Genomic DNA, 20,754 nt, shown 5'->3' with positions numbered 1-20,754 from the left:
AAAGGGATAGTTCACCCAAAAATGAAAGATTGATGTTTATCTGCTTACCCCCAGCGCATCCATGATGTAGATGACTTTGTTTCTTCAGTAGAACACAAATGATGATTTTTAACTCCAACCGTTGCCATCTGTCAGTCTTATAATGGGAGTGAATGGTAACACAATCTATAAGAGTCAAATAAACACGCATAGACAAATCCAAATTAAACCCTGCAGCTCGTGACGACACATTGATGTCCTAAGACACGAAATGAACGGTTTGTGCGAGAAACCGAACAGTATTTATATCATTTTTTACCTCTAATACACCACTCTGTCCAACTGCGTTCTGCATTCAGTTAGTGAGGCAGTGATGTCTTGCGCTTATACTTCAATGAGTGCTAGACATCACTTCCGTTGTCAGAGCACGATCAGACCTCACTAAGCGAGTGCTGAACGCAGTTGGACATCGTGGTGTTTTAGAGGTAAAAAATGATATAAATACTGTTCGGTTTCTCACACAAACCGATCGTTTCGTGTCTTAGGACATCAATGTGTCAGCACGAGCCGCAGGGTTTAATTTGGATTTGTCTGTGCATGTTTATTTGACTCTTATAGATTGTGTTAGCATTCACTCCAATTATAAGACTGACAGACCGCAACGGTTGGAGTTAAAAATCATCATTTGTGTTCTACTGAAGAAACAAAATCACCTACATCTTGGATGCGCTGGGGGTAAGCAGATAAACATCAAATTTTCATTTTTGGGTGAACTATCCCTTTAACTTAGTGATTGCAATCTGATGTGAAGAGACTAGTGAAGAGACTGATGTGATTAGTTTTCTGATGTGAAAACTAATCATAACTAAAAAAACTAAAAAACTTCAAACTAAGACTTAAGTTATTTCTTATAAAAGATTACAGTGCTCCAAACAGACGTGTGCAATTCACCTCCTCCCCAGACAAGGTATACATTACAATCAGTTCCACTTTTTTTTTTTTTTTTTTTACGTCTTTCTCTATATGCCATGCCATTTCTGGTGAAGTTAGTGGGCCCAGGACAGTATATACACACCCATGAAGTCATGCTATTTCCAAACTACCTCTTACTGTTGGAAGTTTTATTTCCAGGTCTGTAATTCTTTTCATTCACAGAAAAGGAAAAAGTTGATCTGACCTTTTAGGAAACTTGAAGATAATTAATGAATTATTTTCCTATATGAGCCATGCCTTCATTAGCTATAGCACCATAGAAACATTATAACATTGTGACAGTGCTTGGGGATTTTGGAAATAAATCCTCAATTAATGTGGTTTGAGAGGCAACTAGCTAATTAAAATACAACTGAAATAGTAGTAAATAAAAAAATGATGAAAATATATTTGTACCTAATATTTAAAAAAGTGGAAAAAAAGTGAAAGTGACATGTGAAGGCCAATTATGTAATCTATACTTTGTCCTCTGCATTTAACCCATCCAAGTTAGTGCACACACATTAGGAGCAGAGAGTAGTGAACACACACACACTGCAAACTCTGGACACATACACCTGGAGCAGTGGGCAGTCATTTTTGCTGTGGCACCCAGGGAGTGATTGGGGGTTATGCACCTCACTCAAGTGCACCTCAATAATTTCCTGCTGGTATTGAGAATTGAATCCGCAATGCGTATGATTTATAAATCGAGGGAACAAAATAGTAAATCGCGCGCACGTTTCAGTAAATCGAGGGAACGGATTAGTAAATCGTGCGTACGATTTAGCCTACTATTTTTTTCCTGCGTGTCATGTCCGGGGCTCCGTACATTTCTGATTTGTTATGTTTCTGTCGCTACATAATGAGGATACAGTTTAATATGCAACTTCAATGGATATAAACTAATGCAAATGAAGGGTAACAATTGTGACATTAAACAGTTGGTGTTTTTGACACATTGTCTTAACCGTATGAGGTACTGCTAAAGATAGCATCCTCTTAGACTCGACGGCAAACATACTGCTGTTCTCTACTAATGCAGCATCTAGTCAACAAAATAATTACTTTATAATGATATGAAAACATGTACTGTAGTTTAGTGTACATTGTATAACATACCGTTTTGTTGTCTATGTTTTAAATCCGTTTTTGAAGTGTCCTGCTCTGTGCAGTGCGCAGCCTCACGTCACGTGTCAAAACAAACTCTACGAGGCATCAGTGATAGTTTTTATTTTGCCTCTAGAGGCCACTCTCGTACTGTATAATGACAGCACACTCTTCTCAGCCGCTCCAGCAATGGACGCAACCTGGAAAATGAAATCAACTGCGGTTGTGCGAGCACTTGTTTGCACATGCTTACTTGCAGTCTGTGTTCTTCTGACTTTATTTTGTAGCAAGTAATGAAAATGCTTTGGGAAAATGTATCAGAGTAAAAGTATACATTTTATTCAGGAAATGTAGTGGAGTAAAAGTGAAAGTTGACAGAAATATAAAAACTCAAGTAAAGTAAGATTCTCCCAAAAAATATTATTACTTTGTTACATTACACCACTGACAATAATAATACGTAATAATAATAATAACTGTAATGAAAGCATGGGATTGGGTTTTGAAAGAATAACGATGTGTTTGAAGTGTGATCAGTTTGGATTTTTGTTCTCCTTACTTGTGAAAATAGTACGAAAGCGAAAAAAAGGGTAACATATAAATTTCAAGTAGGTTCAGTTGCATTGTTTTTTTTTGTTTTTTTTTAAATCAAGGCAGCTACTCCTAGGAAATGTATATGAAATAAATGTATTCAGATAGCCTACCTAAAAGCTTGCTGTTCTTATTATACTGTATGTCACAAAATTTATCTTTTAATAAAAACACATCTGACACAGAGCTACTGCTTAAACCACAATCCGACCAGATCTGTTTCCCACAAACTCTGAACATAGATGAACCTACAGTCTGCATGTAACCTCCTTGGAAAATATAGTCAAGGGATTGCAAATTCTGCAATCTGAGCATGTAATTTTATAATTTTAAATGTACAATTAAATAGACCATTCTTATGTAATATTGCAGTATTTATTTTGTATTTAATGATTTGTCCGTGCACAACATTATTTTTTTAATTCATAATATTTAATCAAAATAACTTCCCATCCCTCTTGCATCGTCATCATCTCTTCTCTGATGACGTGTTTACTGGCGTGAGGGCGGGACAACCTATCACTCACATGACATCACAGCAATAGCAAACCACAATGATCCAATCAATTCATAATGGACTTGTTTGAGAAGCCGTTTCACTCAGATATATTCACTCACAACAGTGAAGAAAAGACTATTAAAACTTCTGTTTCATGCCGACTTTAACTGTTTGTTTGAATAATTAACAAAATTGAGATTTTAAAACCCATCAATTTCCATACTTTACCTTATTTTAACCATATTTTACCTCAATTAGAAGAAGGCTTGTACCTTTGAATGACACACCTCACACCACAGTTATATTTTTTCAGTTTTCTTTTGCAAAATACTGTTTTACAGTATTTTCAGGTGTGAGGTCAGGCATCTGTTTAGCAGACTGAGGACTTTCAAACTGCTCTGATCAGATGCCATATTCAAGGTGAGTAAAGTAAGGTCATGTCTCACCCTGCCTCTGACCCGAATTCCTCCTCATGATACTATGATTCACAGATGAAACAAAACAGTGATGTTCCGGCATGGAGATGCAGGAACAATATCTGTCTTTTAGCAAGATTTACAACTGTATTAGCCACTGTGCTTGGCTAAAAAACAAGGGGATATTTAACACACTGTTTAAGAAGCGATCTGTATTTGGCTGAACTATAATATTAGCAGGTCACTGTTCCATATGGTAACCAGACATGGACTGTTGCGGCTGCTGCGGCACAGGCCCATAAAGAAGCAGAAGAAGAGAGAGAGGAGAGTGGATTTGAATTGAGGATGATAATTGCAGAGAGGAAAAACACAAGAGCTGGAGCAGGTTATGACCACGCATCAGCCAGTTCCATTACTAGAGAAGAGTCTTTTTAACATACTGGCCCTGTGTGTGTGTAATGAGTGCGCAAAGCCTCAGTTCAAAAGTTATTAGCTGTCATTCTCACAGACAAATTAGAATGGAAAAATCTACCATCCCTGCAAGTGGTTGACCACTTCTCTCTGTCTGTGCGAGGCTTGAACTTTAAAACTTTTTTTCTTCATTTTTTCCCCCTTTTTTTACCTTTTCAGTTTTCATTCATCTCAGTGTTTCTCTCTCCCTTTTTTGATTATGATGCACAGGCACACTAAAAAAAGTTGATTTAACTTTAAAAAAAAGGCAACTTATGACAGTCAAATTATTAACTAAACTAACAACTAAAAACATTTGTTTATCTATATGAGCATAAATATTCTTGTCAATTAAGGTAACAAAAGATTGTTTAGTGTTTCGCAATGTAAGGAGCTAGAAATCTCCTTCTCTCATCATTATGGCCTGTGCACCGACGGTGTCAGTACCCTATTGTAATTGCTTGGTCAATTCTTCTTCTTCTCTGAAACGAATCTCATTTTTGAGGGCCTAAACATGCTCGAAATCTCATGAAACTTTGCACGCGTCAGAAGTGGTGAAAATTTATGTCTGATATGGTTTTCAGAATTAGGTGTGGCAAAATAGCTCGATAGTGCCACCTACAAAATTTCAATTAAGCGCCCTTCGCGCTACGTTTCACGTAGAAGTATGAAATTCGGTAGACACATGTAACAGCCCAATACCTACAAAAAAGTCAATGGAAGCAAAAACCCAACAGGAAGTGAGATATTTTGAAATTTCTCTGCAAAATTTTTGCAGTTTTTGCCATTTCCAGTCGTTGTACTTTAACGAACTCCTCCTAGAGCTTTAATCAGATCAACAACATATATGGTCAGTCTATGTGTCCGTCTGACAAAATTTGATGTTTTGACATGAAACAGGAAGTTGTTGTAACTCAAGCATACAATGTCCGATCTGCCCCAAACTTCACGTTTTATTAGAGTCCTGGCCTGAAGACATCTACATGCCAGTATTCAGTAACAGTCAAAGCGCCACCTGCGGGCAACAGGAAAAGTAATGTTTTACAGTGTGATTAACTCCTCGTTGAGATTTAACCAGAGCATGATAATATTTGGTCAGTCTAATCTTAAGGTCTCAGCGATGTTAAATTGCAAAGATCTTGAGTTTTCGCTGAAGGGCATGTCCGTGGCGGCCTGACAAAATCTGATGTTTCGTCATGAAACAGGAAGCTGTTGTAAGTCAGGCATACAATGTCCAACCTTCCCCAAACTTGTTAAACATGTTAAATCATGCAACACTTGGCTAAAGCCGGGGACACACCTAACGATTAGCTGAAACATTCTAAGACTGAGCTCAACATACAGCGATTGTTTCCTGCGACTGAAGCAGATTTATATACTTACACATGGAATTTGAACACCGACTGTAATCGCAGACTGAACGCAACTGGCTCTGACTGGACGCGATCAGTCATAAGTATCAATTTACATTCATAATCGGCCTTACAATCGTTAAGTGTGTGCGTGGCTTAAGTGCTAATGTGTGTGATTAATGCCACGAATCAGGAAGTTGCTCTAATTCAGGCATACAATATCCAATCTGCCCCATACTTCACATGTTTGAGAACAGTCCTGCCCTGAACACATCTACAGGACAATATTGGCAACAGGAAGTGATGTGTTCAACAGTGTGAACATGCTAGAAACATTCTAAAACATGCTAGCAACACTTAGCTGAGTGCTAAAGCATGCTATTATTATCATGATATAGGAGCATACAATGTCCAATCTGCCTCAAACTTCACGTTTGATAAGTACCCTGGCCTGAAGACCATGCTCTGTTTGCCCATGCACAGGGTGGCGGTGGCAGAGGCACGAAGGCCCTTTCATTGCTGCTTGCAGCTTTAATTATGCTTGATTTTCAAAGCATGGGCATTATTTGCCTCATAAAACTAGAGGCCAAACATTAAACAAATATATTAAACCCCAGCATTGCAATGAGATGGACATATAGGCTAACAGTGACAACAACAGCAGCAGCAGCATAAATTAAAACAGATGGATGTTAGGCAATGATCATTTTTAATTCATAATTATTTCAAGCTGCAGGGCATGCTGGGAACTTGCAAAACATTGTTTAATGTACAATTGTTCCGGTAAACACAAAATAATAAACTGACTCCTCCTACCTAGTTTTTTTTTAAAACATTTTTATACATATTTTGAGCAACGCATTGCATTGTGTTGTGTTTTAGAGTTGAAGGAAATGTCCGTAAATGGAAAATAAGGTACGAATAATTTTCTGCCAGGACATTTTCTATTTTTATACAGATTTTTTTTTCTTACGGTAGTGCATTTCGGGGCCCATGGATGTACAAGCATAGACATGACAAGGAAAGAGTTTGAAGCTTTGATGAAGGAATCCGGCCTTGGCCAACACAACTACAAAAAAATATTTTATTTTATTACAATTGTGCACTCAAACAATACATATACGTTTATGGTCATCACCTCTCTCACAATAACACTGACCAGCCAGTATTCTGTCAGGTCAGATGAAATGCAAGGACAATAACAATGATGACTTTATGTGAACAATTATGAGGTTGTTGAATCTAAGCTGACATTTATTATTGTCTCTATGACATACAGAGTTTGAAGTTTTTATTTATGACTAATATGATATCCTTAACAGATTTCATGCCAAGATTTTGAATGTCTTCAATGGCTTCCATTTGTTGCAGTCAACTGTCCTCATGTTTACAGGTTGAAACCACACCCATAATGTATAAAGTAAAATCAGCTATTAAAACTGCTCAGCCCACCACAGGTCCATCATTCTGCTATAAAATGTTTGATAAATTACAGTCTCCCATCAGGTTTGAACCACAAAGGCTGTCCCTGTAAGAATGATTTATGGCTTTTCCCTTTCTTTCACGTTCTCCATTCTTTCTCCACCAATGACAGAATCCCTCTCTTGGATGGTCACTCTTCCAGACCACACTGTTGTATGGATTCAAACTCCTCCTGAGGGCCCTGTAAAAGCCTTCTCTGAGTCAGATGTGGCTTTTTTTGATTTCTTGCTTCTTTAAATGTTCCGAGACTTTGTGCATCCCAGTGGTTGAACCCATTTGGTCTGGTGATTTGGACTTTGTCCCCCTCCTTTACCCTGTGGGCTAAATATGTTATCCCCTTCAACTCCAGTTGTGTTTGGAAAGAGTCAAGAATGAAAAATGCACATTAGATGGACATCACTTTATAGTTCACCAGGTAAGGCATTGGTTGAAGTGTGTGCAAATGGAATTTTTGTCAGTGGCCTATTTGTAAAATTAAGAATACATCTGCTGAGATTAACTAATTGTGAGTGCATTGAAGCATTCGATTTAGATCTACTGCCCTGGCATAAAGGTTTCTATTTACAATGTGTTTTTCAGGCATTGCAAACAATCACAGACATATTTGTCGATCGGGCATTTAAATAAATCTGTAGGCTGTAATCACAGCAGATCGTCTGATCCGCATTGTTTTATGTTTTATTGTGTGCTGATTGGCACATAAATTATATTTCTATATTTCAGTCTAAAACAGGTCAGCACAGGCTGATTCTCATTTTAATAAAATTAAAGTTAATTTCATTCAGTGGTAACCCCAAAAAATCACACATATCAGAAAACCTTTTAAATTCCAAAATAATAGAACATTTATAGAAACACTAACAGATCTCCCCTTATATTAATATTGAGCAAAACACATGAAATAACACTTAATTTTAACTTTTACTCTCCTTTAACAGTCAGAAGCAAAAGCATGCTGGGAACTAGAAGTCTGTTGTAATCACTGATCGTAACTCATTCTGTGAATGTGTGTTTTTCCATATATGGAAACGTATTATGTAATATATTGCATTATATTTTGCAGTATATTCCCATATTTTTGTTCCGTAAGGGAAAACCAGCTTAAACCAGCTTGGACAAGCTACCAGCTTGACTTGTTTTTTCCAGTAGGGGATAAGCTATTTCCTCACAAAAGTGGTTTATTCAGTGTAGTGAAGCCTCTTCTCCATTAACATCCATGCAAAAAAAACAAACAAAGGTTTTTTTTTTTGGCTAAATGAATCTGGAGGGTCAAGTGGTACAAATAGAAGCTCCCAAAAAAGTCCCATTTCACAAGATGTAATTATGAGCTCTACAAGGACTTGAATAATATTTACAAGTTGAAACCTTGAAATTATGATAATTTCAACATTGTGTGAATGCACCTCAAAATCTCACACCTTTAATGTTCAGTTATTATTTTATTTGAATTTTCTATTATGGACGCAACTTAAAAGCACAATCTGTATTTTTTCGCAGATAGGGGAAAATTGTAATATTGATGTAATATAGTTGAAACTATCGCAATTTCATCGCCAGGCCTTTTTATCATGGTCATTGATTTACAAACATAACCTTTCACCACATAATTATTATATATGGAATAATAAGGAACTTTTATATAAACACAAATCACTTTTTATGAAACATTGGTTTGATAATAACATCGTATTGGTGGATAAGTTATTTAATTCAAATGGTTTTCTTTTCACCTATAATGAGTTTTTGGCATATTATAAGATTCCTGTAACACCAGGGGACTATGCAAAAGTTTTTGGAGCAATATCCTCTAAAGTCTGCATGCTGTTCAGATCTCAGAAAAGAATTAACAGTCAACAATGGTCCCCATTTATTATAATTAACTCTTATGTAGGTGATATTTGTTTTTCTCTTAATTCAAAAAACAGATCTATAAGAGAGTTATTTCAAAGAAATTTTATGTGTTTGCCTTATATTTACTCTTATTGGAATCGGTTGACAGTTCTTGGAAAAAGGTCTGGTTTACCTAATCAATATTTAATTACAAACAAAGTCAAAGAGGTATTATTTAAAGTTATACATAGGATTTACCCAGTGAAGCATTACCTTGTAAAATTTAAAAATGATACTGAAGTTAAATGCACTTTCTGTGACAATTGCCCTGAAACTGTATTCATCTGTTCTGGCACTGCCCATTGGTAAGACCATTTTGGCAAAATATTTGTGATTTTATAGCAAAAAATATTGATAACCAATTTGTGCTGTTATGGAAGGATGTAATATTTGGTCATATGGAGGATTGTAGAAACAAGCGCAACCAGATTTATATAAAAAACGTGATACTTTTGATGGCAAAGTTTCATATTCATAAATGCAAGTTTTCTTGCAAAAAACCCTGTTTTATATCTTTTAAGAGAGAATTTGAACATTATATTGACTATTCTTTGAAACAAAAAGCAGTTAAAACTTTAAAAAATTGTAAACTTTTACAACCCCCCAGTGTACCTTTATTTGTTACATATTTGATGTTATATACTGTGATGTCTCTGTAACACATTTTCTAGCCTAATAATAATAATAAATAAATAAATAATGTTTATGGGGAAATAATGTTAATGGATGAGTGTGAATGCAGTCATGATTTTTAACATAACTGTGGCACGAAGCAGGGCGTGGCCGAGAATCGCGGGCGCGATTGTTAATGAGAGACAGAAATCAGTGCCACGCGAGTGCTGGCCGGGGGATGTAAAGGAAAGAGGACAATTCATTCTACTGAACTACTCGCAAGTGCTGAAATACTCACACAGGTCAGTTTATTTGACGAATTAAAATTGTGAGGTAACGCAATGCTGTTTCACTTGCCCTAACATTACACTATCATACTAAACTGCATTTGAGTGTGTTGAAAGTTGTAATGTTATTCTATGTATTAGTTTGTTGGCTGTATGAGACTAACAGTAAGCTAGATGAACATTAGAATATCATACTGATGATATTCTAATATTTCATCGTGTTGAGCTATATAACATCGTCTTAAGTAGCCTACATTTGCTTACCTGCCTAATAACGTGCATGAGCGGCATCTGTCAATTCGACGTTTGTCGCAAAGATTCTCGTTTTATTTCTCCTTTTGTCCCAAAGATTGCTTGCCATGGTCCATAAAGTTTGAATGAAACAACAACGTGCAGCTAGACCTTACCAAAGAGCTTAGAAAAAAGAGGCGATACTTTTTGGGTAACAGCCTCTAGATGGCTCTCCGGTCGCGCCCGCCATTATGGGCTGAAAATACTTACTGGACCATAGAAACTTTCACATCTTACACACTCAAAATCGATGAATTTCACAGCCAAATCAGAAGCGCAATAGAAACTATAGATTGAAATAGGCTATACGTTTTAATGGTTCACGCTACAAACATAATGATCTTATACATGATGCATTGCTGTGTCCGTTATCGCATAATTCCCACTTTTGGACACTTTTGCTTTAACGGACATTAGACAACACTGCAAAATCAAGCTGTTATATTCATATATTTATTGTCCAACATTCCCAATTTTCCTGATGCATGTCCTTAATTTAATTTCATATGTTGGTATTAATTTAGTGTCTTTAAGCCTAATGCTAATACTAGATCTTATAAAGAGTTTTAACCCAAACTGACTGGGTTTCTAGAGAGCAAAAAGGTTTTGTAAAAAAAGTGGAAGGCTTATGCAAAGTCTGTAAAATAAAACTGTTAAAAGGATTTGATGATCACTAATGATAGTATTTTATTCTGTGTTGTCATCATTCAGGTTGGATTTTAGCTTTAATGTACGTTTTCTTTTAACAAAGCAGCTGGTATTACCATAGAAACTAGTGGACTGCCGACTTGCTTTCACCCCAAAATGGCGGAAACGCAGGGCTGCTGCTGGGCGCCGGTGTTGCAACAAAGAATATACACTTAGGTTCTAAGCTCTTTGGTTCCAATGGAACGTTCTATTAAGTGTCGCTTCTTGTTAGTGTATATTCTTTGACGTTACGCAGCTGTCCACGTCTGTTGCCATGGTTACTATGCAGTACAAGCGGAAACCAGTTATAACGCAGATATTATGTCATTGACAGGCGACAAGTGGCAAGGGACGGCACTATTTAAAATTGGGAATTCTTGGAAACATTTAGGATAATGTAAGTACACAACTGAATGAAATATATAACACTGTGCAAGTGGTTTTTGGATATTTTGATATAAAATCTTACATATTGCCCTTTTAAGCGAATAGTTTTATTGTTTTGTTTATTATGAAAAGCCTGCTATTAGCGTAAATTAAACATTTTCTAATCCAAATTATTTAAAAAATTAACATAATAAATAACTGTAGACTAATAGTTGTAATCAGTGAACTCTAGCTAATTAATGTACCACATCCCTTGAATGAAAGGACTCCTCAGTCTAGACCGGATTTAGAGGATAGTTATTTAGCATTTGAGAATGGTTTTAAATCAATTTTCCTCTTAGGGTTCAAGGAAAGTTATGCTGCTGGATTTTCTCTTTGTGTTGAGAACTTTGCAGGATTCCATGTGGATCCATATGCCTCTTTTCTGTTCCACCTGTCATCACTCAAACTGCACATGCAGCTCTCAAACCCACATCTCTTATTCATGTTCATACTACAGTATGGCAAGGTATTCAATTTCCACTATACTGTCCAAGATACCTGAGACACAGGCGCCTGTTCTCGATTGAATACTGCAGATTTAGAAAAAGAACATTGTATGAATGTTTTTCCATTTCTCTCTTTCCCTCTATTTTTTTTTTTTTTTTTTTACCTCTCAGACATCTTCAGTCTGCTAGTTTTACCTACTCAAGGTGTGCCATATGTTATGGATCAGAACAGTAATCAACAGGGCAATTTTAGGTTACTGGAACTCACCCTTGTGTTGTGTATGTAGAAAGAAAAACTTTGTTTTACAGGTACCATACATTATTCTTTGAATTACAATGAAACACAGTCTAAGTGCCATGGCATACTGCATGGTAATCATATCAAAGTATCATGATATTATTGATGCTATAACTTTACCGTAGTACCACCACAGTAATATTTGTAAGTGCAAAAACACGACTAAGAAACATGGACTTAAATGTTTTCTAGTTTGTGTATAACACAACAGCAACCAGAATCAACTTTCACTATTATATCTAATAACTCAAAATTATATTCTGTAATTGATGATGTCCTTTAATTTTTTTTTGTATTAATAATTGATTGCAAAGTATCAGTGCTCTATAAAAAAAAATAAAAAAAAAATAATAATAATTATAATCACATGATGGACCAGGCGGTCATAAATCAAAATATTGATTGACATTAAGCATTTCCTCCTAGTATTTATTTTGCTACCTAACATGCATGAAAACATATTTTATTCTTTGCTTTTAGCATCATTTTTTCTCAGTTTTTTTTACCGTTTGGTTCCGGTGTGATTTCGTCAAAGGTTTAAAGGTCCAGTGTGTAATATTTAGGAGGATCTATTGACAGAAATGCAATATAATATACATAACTTTGTTTTTAGTGGTGTATAACTAAGACCTTACATAATGAACCGTTATGTTTTTATTACCTTAAAATGAGCCATTTCTATCTACATACACCGCAGGTCCCCTTACATCGAATTCGCCATTCTGTGCCGCCATGTTTCTAAAGTAGCCCTAAACAGACAAACTGATTTACAGAGCATGTTTGTTTGACTGGCTACTCTCTGCTGTCTCAGACGACAACATCTTTGTCCTTTGTCGGCTACCGTAGCTTCTCTATGTGCTTCGAAAGGGAGGGGTGAATGGTGGACTGAGCCGTTGGTTGCAATTCACACCCTCACCGCTAGATGCCGCTAAAATTAACACACTGCACCTTTAACAGACATAAAAGAATCATGTCATTTAGGAATTAGATTGTGTGGGTGTTTGAATCAAGATCACATTCTTTTAATGATTAATCGTGCAGCTCTACTGTGACCCATTTTTTGGGGCATGACACCAGTTCAGAAATAATGCTCTAATTGATCATCTCCATATGATGGTTTTCCAGGCATCTGGATCTCACATAGGTCAGTCAGGAATAGTGTCCAGCTCCACGGGTTTGATCTCGTTTACTCTTTATTGGTACTGTACATGGGCTCTGTATCTCACACCTTCACCCACGAGGGTCTGGAGGTGAGGAATATGACACTAGCAGTAGAGAGCACAACATTTGAAGTTATTCATTTACTCAGTTAGGACCCAAGATATTTATGGAGCTGTTTAGCTGTTAATACTTATACCTACCAGTGTTGCTTGTGCTCCACATTAGCAAAGTATGCAAACACTTATCCTCAAATCTAGTTAGTAAATATTGTTAATTAATTTGAAAGGTGCTCATTACTTATATAAATATCATGCATTGATGATAAATAATAATTAGTCTTTATTCTCATTGCAATAGTTACAGTCCATCTGGTTGTTAACTTCTTGACACCCACAAAATTCCCACAAATAGTCAACAAGAACAAATTGTACCTTCATTAGCGGCTGGAGGCCGTCAGCACTTCTTTTTTACTGTCGTTTTACCATTCTTCATTTTTATTCACCTCTTGTGAATATGGTTAGTAAAATGCATCTGATAAAATACTACGCCAATAGGCAGCATTTAGTCGAGCTATATAATTGCAGTTCAGAGTTTCAGTTCAGTTCATAGGACTGTTGGGCGGGGTGGTGCACAGCAGCTTTTATGACCTAAAATCTCATCCTCACACCTGGACCTCCAAACGAAGGACAGATTTGTAGATTCTGAGAGATGTGTGGGCGTGGTGTAGCCTAGTCCTGAGTGCCCTGCAGAGACGGACTGCTGACCCTGCCGTGAACCGTGATCTGGGTTTGATTAAAAGGGTCCTTTAAATCTTGCTCGCTAACAATGTGCTCAAGGCATGTTCTGCAGTAAAAAAACATTTTTTCAGGCATTCCCTGTTGAGTTCAAAACAACAACCAGAAGGCCAAGGGAAGAGAGGAGAGAGATGTAAAAACACAAAAGGCGTTTTGCCAGTGAATAAATTCAGTGCAGGGTGGCATCTGTGAAGGGGGTACTGAGGAATTTACAAAAGCTGTTGAGGGTCGAAAGTGAGATTAGATCGAGTCCAAATTGAGTCCAGAGTCAAAGAAGGTTTATCCAATAATTTAAGGGAGTGCATGAAGTTTGAGGTATTGCTTTTTCTCCATGACTCTCACACAAACTGCTAATAGACCAGATGGATGTTGAAAGTCAAGTTTTCTTCACTGTAAATATTTTAATCGCGTACAGCACTCTGGACAAATTGATTCTGATTGGTCAGTCACAGAATTCTGTGGTCAAATTTTGTAAAATGGTGCCGATTTTTATGGCTATAAAAATATTCATACTTTTCATATTATTCATATTCATATTACTGACCAATTTCTTAGATAATAAAAGAAATTTATTTTAAAATAATAATAATAAATATTTATTTTTAAAAAATGTTTGAAATAAAATTATTGTATTTGGTGCGTAGCCATGTTACAAGTGAGATCAAGTCAAGTCATCTGGTCATTATTACAAAATAAACCCTTCCACGTGCGATTTTTGCAATAATGAATAGCTGACAGTTGCGGTGTCTCATTTCGTTGGCTGCATACGTCATTGAGGATGCCTCATTTCGGAAATGTAATCAATACATTCCAAAGTAAAAAGAAAATTACAATCATTTATGCCTCACAAGAAATAACAGTCAATTACTCTTCTGAAATTACACATACTCGATGACGAATGTGGCCGACAAATGCGACCTACAGAGGGTGCAGCCTTTGAAATGACACCGAGTTAGTGTCTCATGAAACAATTTTTTTTTAAAGAATGAATCATTCTTGTTCATGTCCATGCACTAACTTATATTTGTCATATATTGAAAGCCAGTGTTTTGAGGCTGAACGAGATTTGCATTAGTGAACAAACTGAATCACTGGGGCACCTCATTTCTGAAAGTGGACCTGCTCACTCGATTGTAGACACACGTTTTAAGAAAGGATAATAATACTTTCAGTCGGGAATGGCTCAATGATTTGCAACAAAAATGTAAAATGTGGAATGATTTAATGACTCACTCAAAACAGTGAATCAATGGCTCGCTCAGAACAGTAAGTGACTTCTTGCCACCAACTGGCACAATGATGTAACCTGCAGAAATGGCCACTAAGTGAACAAATCTTTTTGGTGAACGGACTTGGTGAGATTTGAGTCATTGATTTGAGTTGCTCTCTCTCTCTCTCTCTCTCTCTCTCTCTCTCTCTCTCATTATATAGTTGCACGGATTAATTCTCTGTAAAATTTCAATTTTACCTTTAATTAAATAGATTAAATGCCAATACTATAAATGTGACCTATGTATTGGGATAATTATCTAAATGCTTATCCATCTTATTTTAACTCAGATGTTAAATTAATTCAAATGTTCTTTTAATAAGGGTTAGCATTGCTTTGTTCAACCCTCTCTATCCCTTCCCCCTTAATACATTTTCCTCAAAATGTCCACAAATTACTTCAAGATGACCTTATACAGACTAAAGAACCTAATTAGGCCTGTGGCTTCATTTACCAGAATCACATTAGCTAGTAAAGACTTGAAACAGCAAGCATGCTGTTTCATCATTACCACAACAACATATCTTACGAGCTGAGAATCGATTTGAGGGGATGAGCTCAATCAGCCTTCAGAGGAGCTTTGAGAGGAGACCAAACCAGACTAAGTATGGAGATGAGCTGGCGATGAGAGAAAGGAGACTCCAGATTTCGCAATGGTTGCAACATCTGCAGTCAATGAAGCATTAAACCTGAACTTTCCAGAACCCTGCAGGAAGAGAGGATAACAGAGAGAGAGGGAGAAGGGCTCCAGCAAGGAACCTTCAACCCCTTAAGTTATAAAACTGGTTTACATTTAGGTTGTGGTGTTGTCCAGTGTCTGCCCTCAACATGCCCTCCTTAATATTTTTTATGTCATACTGTACAGGAATTTTCTGTGGGACCATACCTTTCTATAAAATATTTGAATGTTTTAGAATTCCATATTGTCAACCTTATTTTTAACATAAGAGACAAGTGGGTGCAGCCATTTGTAACTTGAATGTACAAGGCTTCCATTTTCAGCTGCTTAAAGGGTTAGTTCACCCAAAAATGGATTTTTTGTCATTAACTCACCCTCATGTCGTTCCACACCCGTAAAAACTTCTTTCATCTTCAGAACACACACACACAAAAAAGATATTTTTCATAATATCCGGTTTCATAAAATCCAGTAAATTCTCAGTGAGGCCTGCATTGCCAGCAAAACAATTAACACTTTCAATGCCCAGAAAGCTACTAAAGATGTATATTTAAAACAGTTTATGTGATATCAGTGGTTCAACCTTAAAGGGATAGTTCACCCAAAAATGAAAATTTGATGTTTATCTGCTTACCCCCAGATACGCAACGATTGGTTTGTGTGAGAAACTGAACAGTATTTATATAATTTTTTACCTCTAAAACACCACTATGTCCAACTGCGTTCAGCATCCGGTTAGTGAGGTCAAAAAATGCGTTCTGATGACGGAAGTGATGTCTTGCGCTTTGCTTCAGACCTCACTAACCGAATGTGGAGGGCAGTTGGACATCGTGGTGTTTTAGAGGTAAAAAATGATATAAATACTGTTCGGTTTCTCACACAAACCGATCGTTTCGTGTCTTAGGACATCAATGTGTCGTCACGAGCCGCAGGGTTTAATTTGAATTTGTCTGTGCATGTTTTTTTTTTGACTCATATAGATGGAGTTCCTATTGACATGCATTATATGGCTGACAGACGGCAACGGTTGGAGTTAAAAATCATCATTTGTGTTCTACTGAAGAAACAAAGTCACCTTCATCTTGGATGCTCTTGGGGTAAGCAGATAAACATCAAATTTTCATTTTTGGGTGAACTATCCCTTTAATGTTATGAAGTGACGAGAATACTTTTCATGCACCAAAAAAAACAAGAGTTTTGGCAGTTTGATACACACTCCAAACCACTGATTTGAAACAAAAAATTTGTTAAGCTTCGAAGCTTCATGAAGCAGTGTTTTGAAATCACCCATTACTAGATATTGTTGAATAAAGTCGTCATTTGTTTTTTTGGTGCATAAAATGTATTCTAGATGTATTGACACATGGTTTACTGTTCAATAGAGAAATATGAAACAATGGTAAAAACAAAGTGATAATTTTAAATATTAAACTACTACCGCCAGTGGGTGGTGGCAAGGAAAGCCCCTTATACTTGGGAGCGGCCATGTGTTTCTGGGTGTTTCTCCCTTCTATTTTCTTCGAGGTCTTGATAAATTATGCCATTTATTTGTTGTTTAGAATCCAGTATTCCTGCAATTGTTTCTTTTATGAGTTTAAGAATTCTGTCTTGTATTCTGTCAAAACATATCGCGCCATCTTTAAAGAATGATAATGTGACTTTTACATACACCAGGTGACCTGTAATGCGGAAAAACTGTTTCCATAGCAGTTTTGCGAAATATTCATTTTTTCAATTGCCTGAAAAACTCCACTTTTACAAAAAGTCAAGAACAGCAGTAATGTAGCACAGTTTGCTAAGGCAAAATACTCTGCACACAACCTACCATATGCACACTGCTTGTGCGGATGCAGTCAGTTTTGAATTAATGTCTTGTCTTTTGACTTTTGTTTTAATTTGACAGGATGTCATGTATTTGACATTACAACTCAGTTGTAAATCTGCATATTTCTTTATAGTATATTTACATCCAGACAGTAAATTTGACTCATTAAAAATTGAAAAAGAACCGGTTCATGAGAGTAATATTTTCACATTTTTCTCAAGTGTAGGAAACATTAATGTTTACACTAGCAATAAGATATTTGACAAAACCGACTCATTCAATTCAGAGTGTTATGATTCTTCTGTGTAGTACCTTTATGGATCTTAAGAGAGGAAATGTCATTGCTGGCTATGCAGGCCTCACTGAGCCATCAGATTTCAACAAAAATATCTTAATTTGCGTTCCAAAGATTATGGAAGGTCTTACGGGTGTGGAACGGCATGAGCGTGAGTAATAAATTACATAATTTTCATTTTTGGGTGAACTAACCCTTTAATAATAATACTCTTGAAAACAGGAATAATTCACACGTAACACAGTCGGGAACCGACAAACACTGAGGGAGAACTGAGGACTTATATGCCTGGACCAAACAAAGAAACTAATCAGATAATTAACTAGACACAGATGGAACCAAATGAACTAATCGGAAAACAGAAAAAAAACAGGTCACAGGGGAAACACAAGTAACTCAAAATGACCAAACATGTAACAATGAGTGACCATTTTAGTTATAATTCTCTTATAGTTTTTTTTTATTATTTAAATACCATATTTAAAGCAAGTTTCCTCTTACTGGAATTTCTTAACCCTCTCACCTTTGTTCAGGCACTAATTGTACATCTAGAGGAGTTCTGGTAGACCACTTCTGTTGATTTTTCCATCAGACTCCCCTGGCTATTTCTGAACCCTTCCTCTTTTTTTTTTAAATCTTCCCTTCATACTAATTTCTTCCTCTCTGATCTTTGATTCGTTCTATGGAGTGGTCGCTGAGAAGAACCAGGACCACAAGTCTGACATTTTCTTCAAGTCAACTGTGATGCTATAATCTGTCATCAAGAGGCCTGAGTGTGTTTTGATGAGGAATCCTTTATCAAGAGCAGTATAGCTTCAGTATTTCAAGTGAATCAAATGTTAGAAAGCTGAATTTGAATGAGACTCTCCAGTGTTACTTTGTAGACTCCTGCATCATTTGACTGAATAACTGTCTGTTGTTCAAACATGCCGTCTGTGGCCTTAGCTAAAGGGTGGGCTTCCGCAACACTGGTGGCTGTGGCTGGCGCACCATTGCTGTCCTCATTTCCATCTCCCTCAATCCTGAAACAAGAGGAGGAAAGTAAATAAGTCAGAGCTCTCAAGGATTAGGTCATCAGTGCCTTGACCTGCTGCCAGCCATAATATTATGTTGTGGTTTCATTACCGACCCAATCAGAGCCATATAATTAAAACATTCCATTCGTTTACTTCACTCGTCTTCCATCGCTTGCTTCACTCAAAACAGGGATTGTAAATCCTCAGTGCCTGATGCCCTGTTAAATTATGTTAAGATCATTAATTGATAGCTCTGCTAGTAATCTCTGTAAACAAAGGTTGTGTGTTTAAAAGATTGTATCTTATCTGGATTTAGGTTGTTACAAGGAAGATTTTTTTTATATATTTGACTCTGAGGTTTATGTAAAATAAGCTAACCATAACAAAGAGCCAAATATATTTGGTTATTTTCACTGATGTTCATTGAACATTTACTGGTGACACTGGTGTCTGAATTTGCTTTCACTTATTTATTCTTTCAGATATGATCATCTTTGTGTACCATCTATCCAGATGTTTAAATTAAATTGTCTTGTGTGTCATTATTCAGTAATATTTCTGCCTTTCTTTTAACCCAAAACAACAAACATTTCATTTCATTTTGTTTCCTCTTGACATTGAGCCTTTGAAGGAGGTTGTGAGAGATGAAGTTCCCCGCTGAGTCAGAGTCGATGAGGGCTTGTGCTGAAACAGAAGTACGATGATTTAGGATATATACTGTAGTTCTAGTTAAAGGAGCAATTTGTGGAGGAAGTTGAATAGTACTCACCACTGGGCGTAGTGGTCGAATGGGACAGTTGGTTATAATGTGTCCTTCTCCCCCACAATATAAGCATAGGTGGTTAGTAGTCCTCCGCTGACAGTCCGCAAGAGTGAATCAGTCCGGTTGGAGTCAGTCTGCATCGGCTCTGGTGCTGGAAGGGTGACAGGTGTTAGGGAGGGCTGAGGATGCAGAGCGGGCTGTTGCAGTGAGCATGCAAATAGGCATTGTGACACCCGGATGGTTTTCTGGATTAAATTATCAGTTGACGAATATCAGTATTTAATCCTTAATGAAAAGCAGTGAGGAGGGCTGTCTCATTCCAGCCACTTAAGGCTGCTAGGGTGTGGAATTGTAGGGTGTATGTGCCTACTGGTTCAGTACCTTGATGAAGGTTGAAGAGTTGATCGTGTACGGAGAGGGTTGAAACAGTCTGCCCGAAGACTTCCTTGAAATGGCTGATAAATTCAGAAAGGGAGTTGGTGACTTGTGTTGGACTGCCACAACGATTGTGCCCACTGCAAAGCTCGGCCGGAGAGGAGAGAGATCATAAACGCCACTCGATCGATGGTGAAGAGTGTAGGCTGCATTTCAAAGTAAAGAGAACGCTGTAGAAGAAACGAACGAGTGGGCGGATCTGGTGCTGATGACTGGGTGGATGGTGTTGCTGACTCCATGATGTGTGTGAGATATATATATATATATATATATATATATATATATATATATATATATATATATATATATATATATATATATATATATATATATATATATATATATATATATATAGGGGAGACTGGGGGGGGTATATACTTAATAAAAAGAAGCATTTATTAAGTATATAAAATGCGTCAAAACTCCAGAAAACAAGCATATTGTAACAAAGCGGGACTGAGGCAGAGATCCATTTGCAAGCTTTATTAAGAATGTCGTAGTCATACAGGCAGGGTCAATCAGGATCAGGGCAGGAAGCGCAGGTGGCATAGGAGACACCTCTGGAGTGGTCTCCAGACCCCCAGCGGTCTCTTGAAAGGCTTCTGAGCCTAGCTGAGTGGAAGAAGCCCTCCTCCTCCTCCGACGACTCCGACGACTCCGACGACTCCGACGACTCCGACGACTCCGACGACTCCGACGACTCCGACGACTCCGACGACTCCGAC

At 37.0% G+C, this 20,754-nt stretch overlaps 1 long non-coding RNA gene across 1 annotated transcript; it reads right to left on the bottom strand.

Annotated features, from left to right (window-relative positions):
- Positions 1–18,030: 18,030 nt before the first annotated feature.
- Positions 18,031–20,289, bottom strand: LOC125264111. Its single transcript, XR_007183981.1, has 3 exons — positions 19,976–20,289; positions 19,601–19,745; positions 18,031–19,515 (listed from the first exon to the last, which is right to left on the bottom strand). It is a non-coding gene; the product is annotated as an uncharacterized LOC125264111 (long non-coding RNA).
- Between the last annotated feature and the right edge of the window lie 465 nt (positions 20,290–20,754).

This window comes from Megalobrama amblycephala, linkage group LG3 (assembly GCF_018812025.1).
Source record: "Megalobrama amblycephala isolate DHTTF-2021 linkage group LG3, ASM1881202v1, whole genome shotgun sequence".
Taxonomy (NCBI): Eukaryota; Metazoa; Chordata; class Actinopteri; order Cypriniformes; family Xenocyprididae; genus Megalobrama; species Megalobrama amblycephala.
Note: the sequence above shows the minus strand (reverse complement) of the source record. Positions and strands in the feature narration are given on the sequence as shown.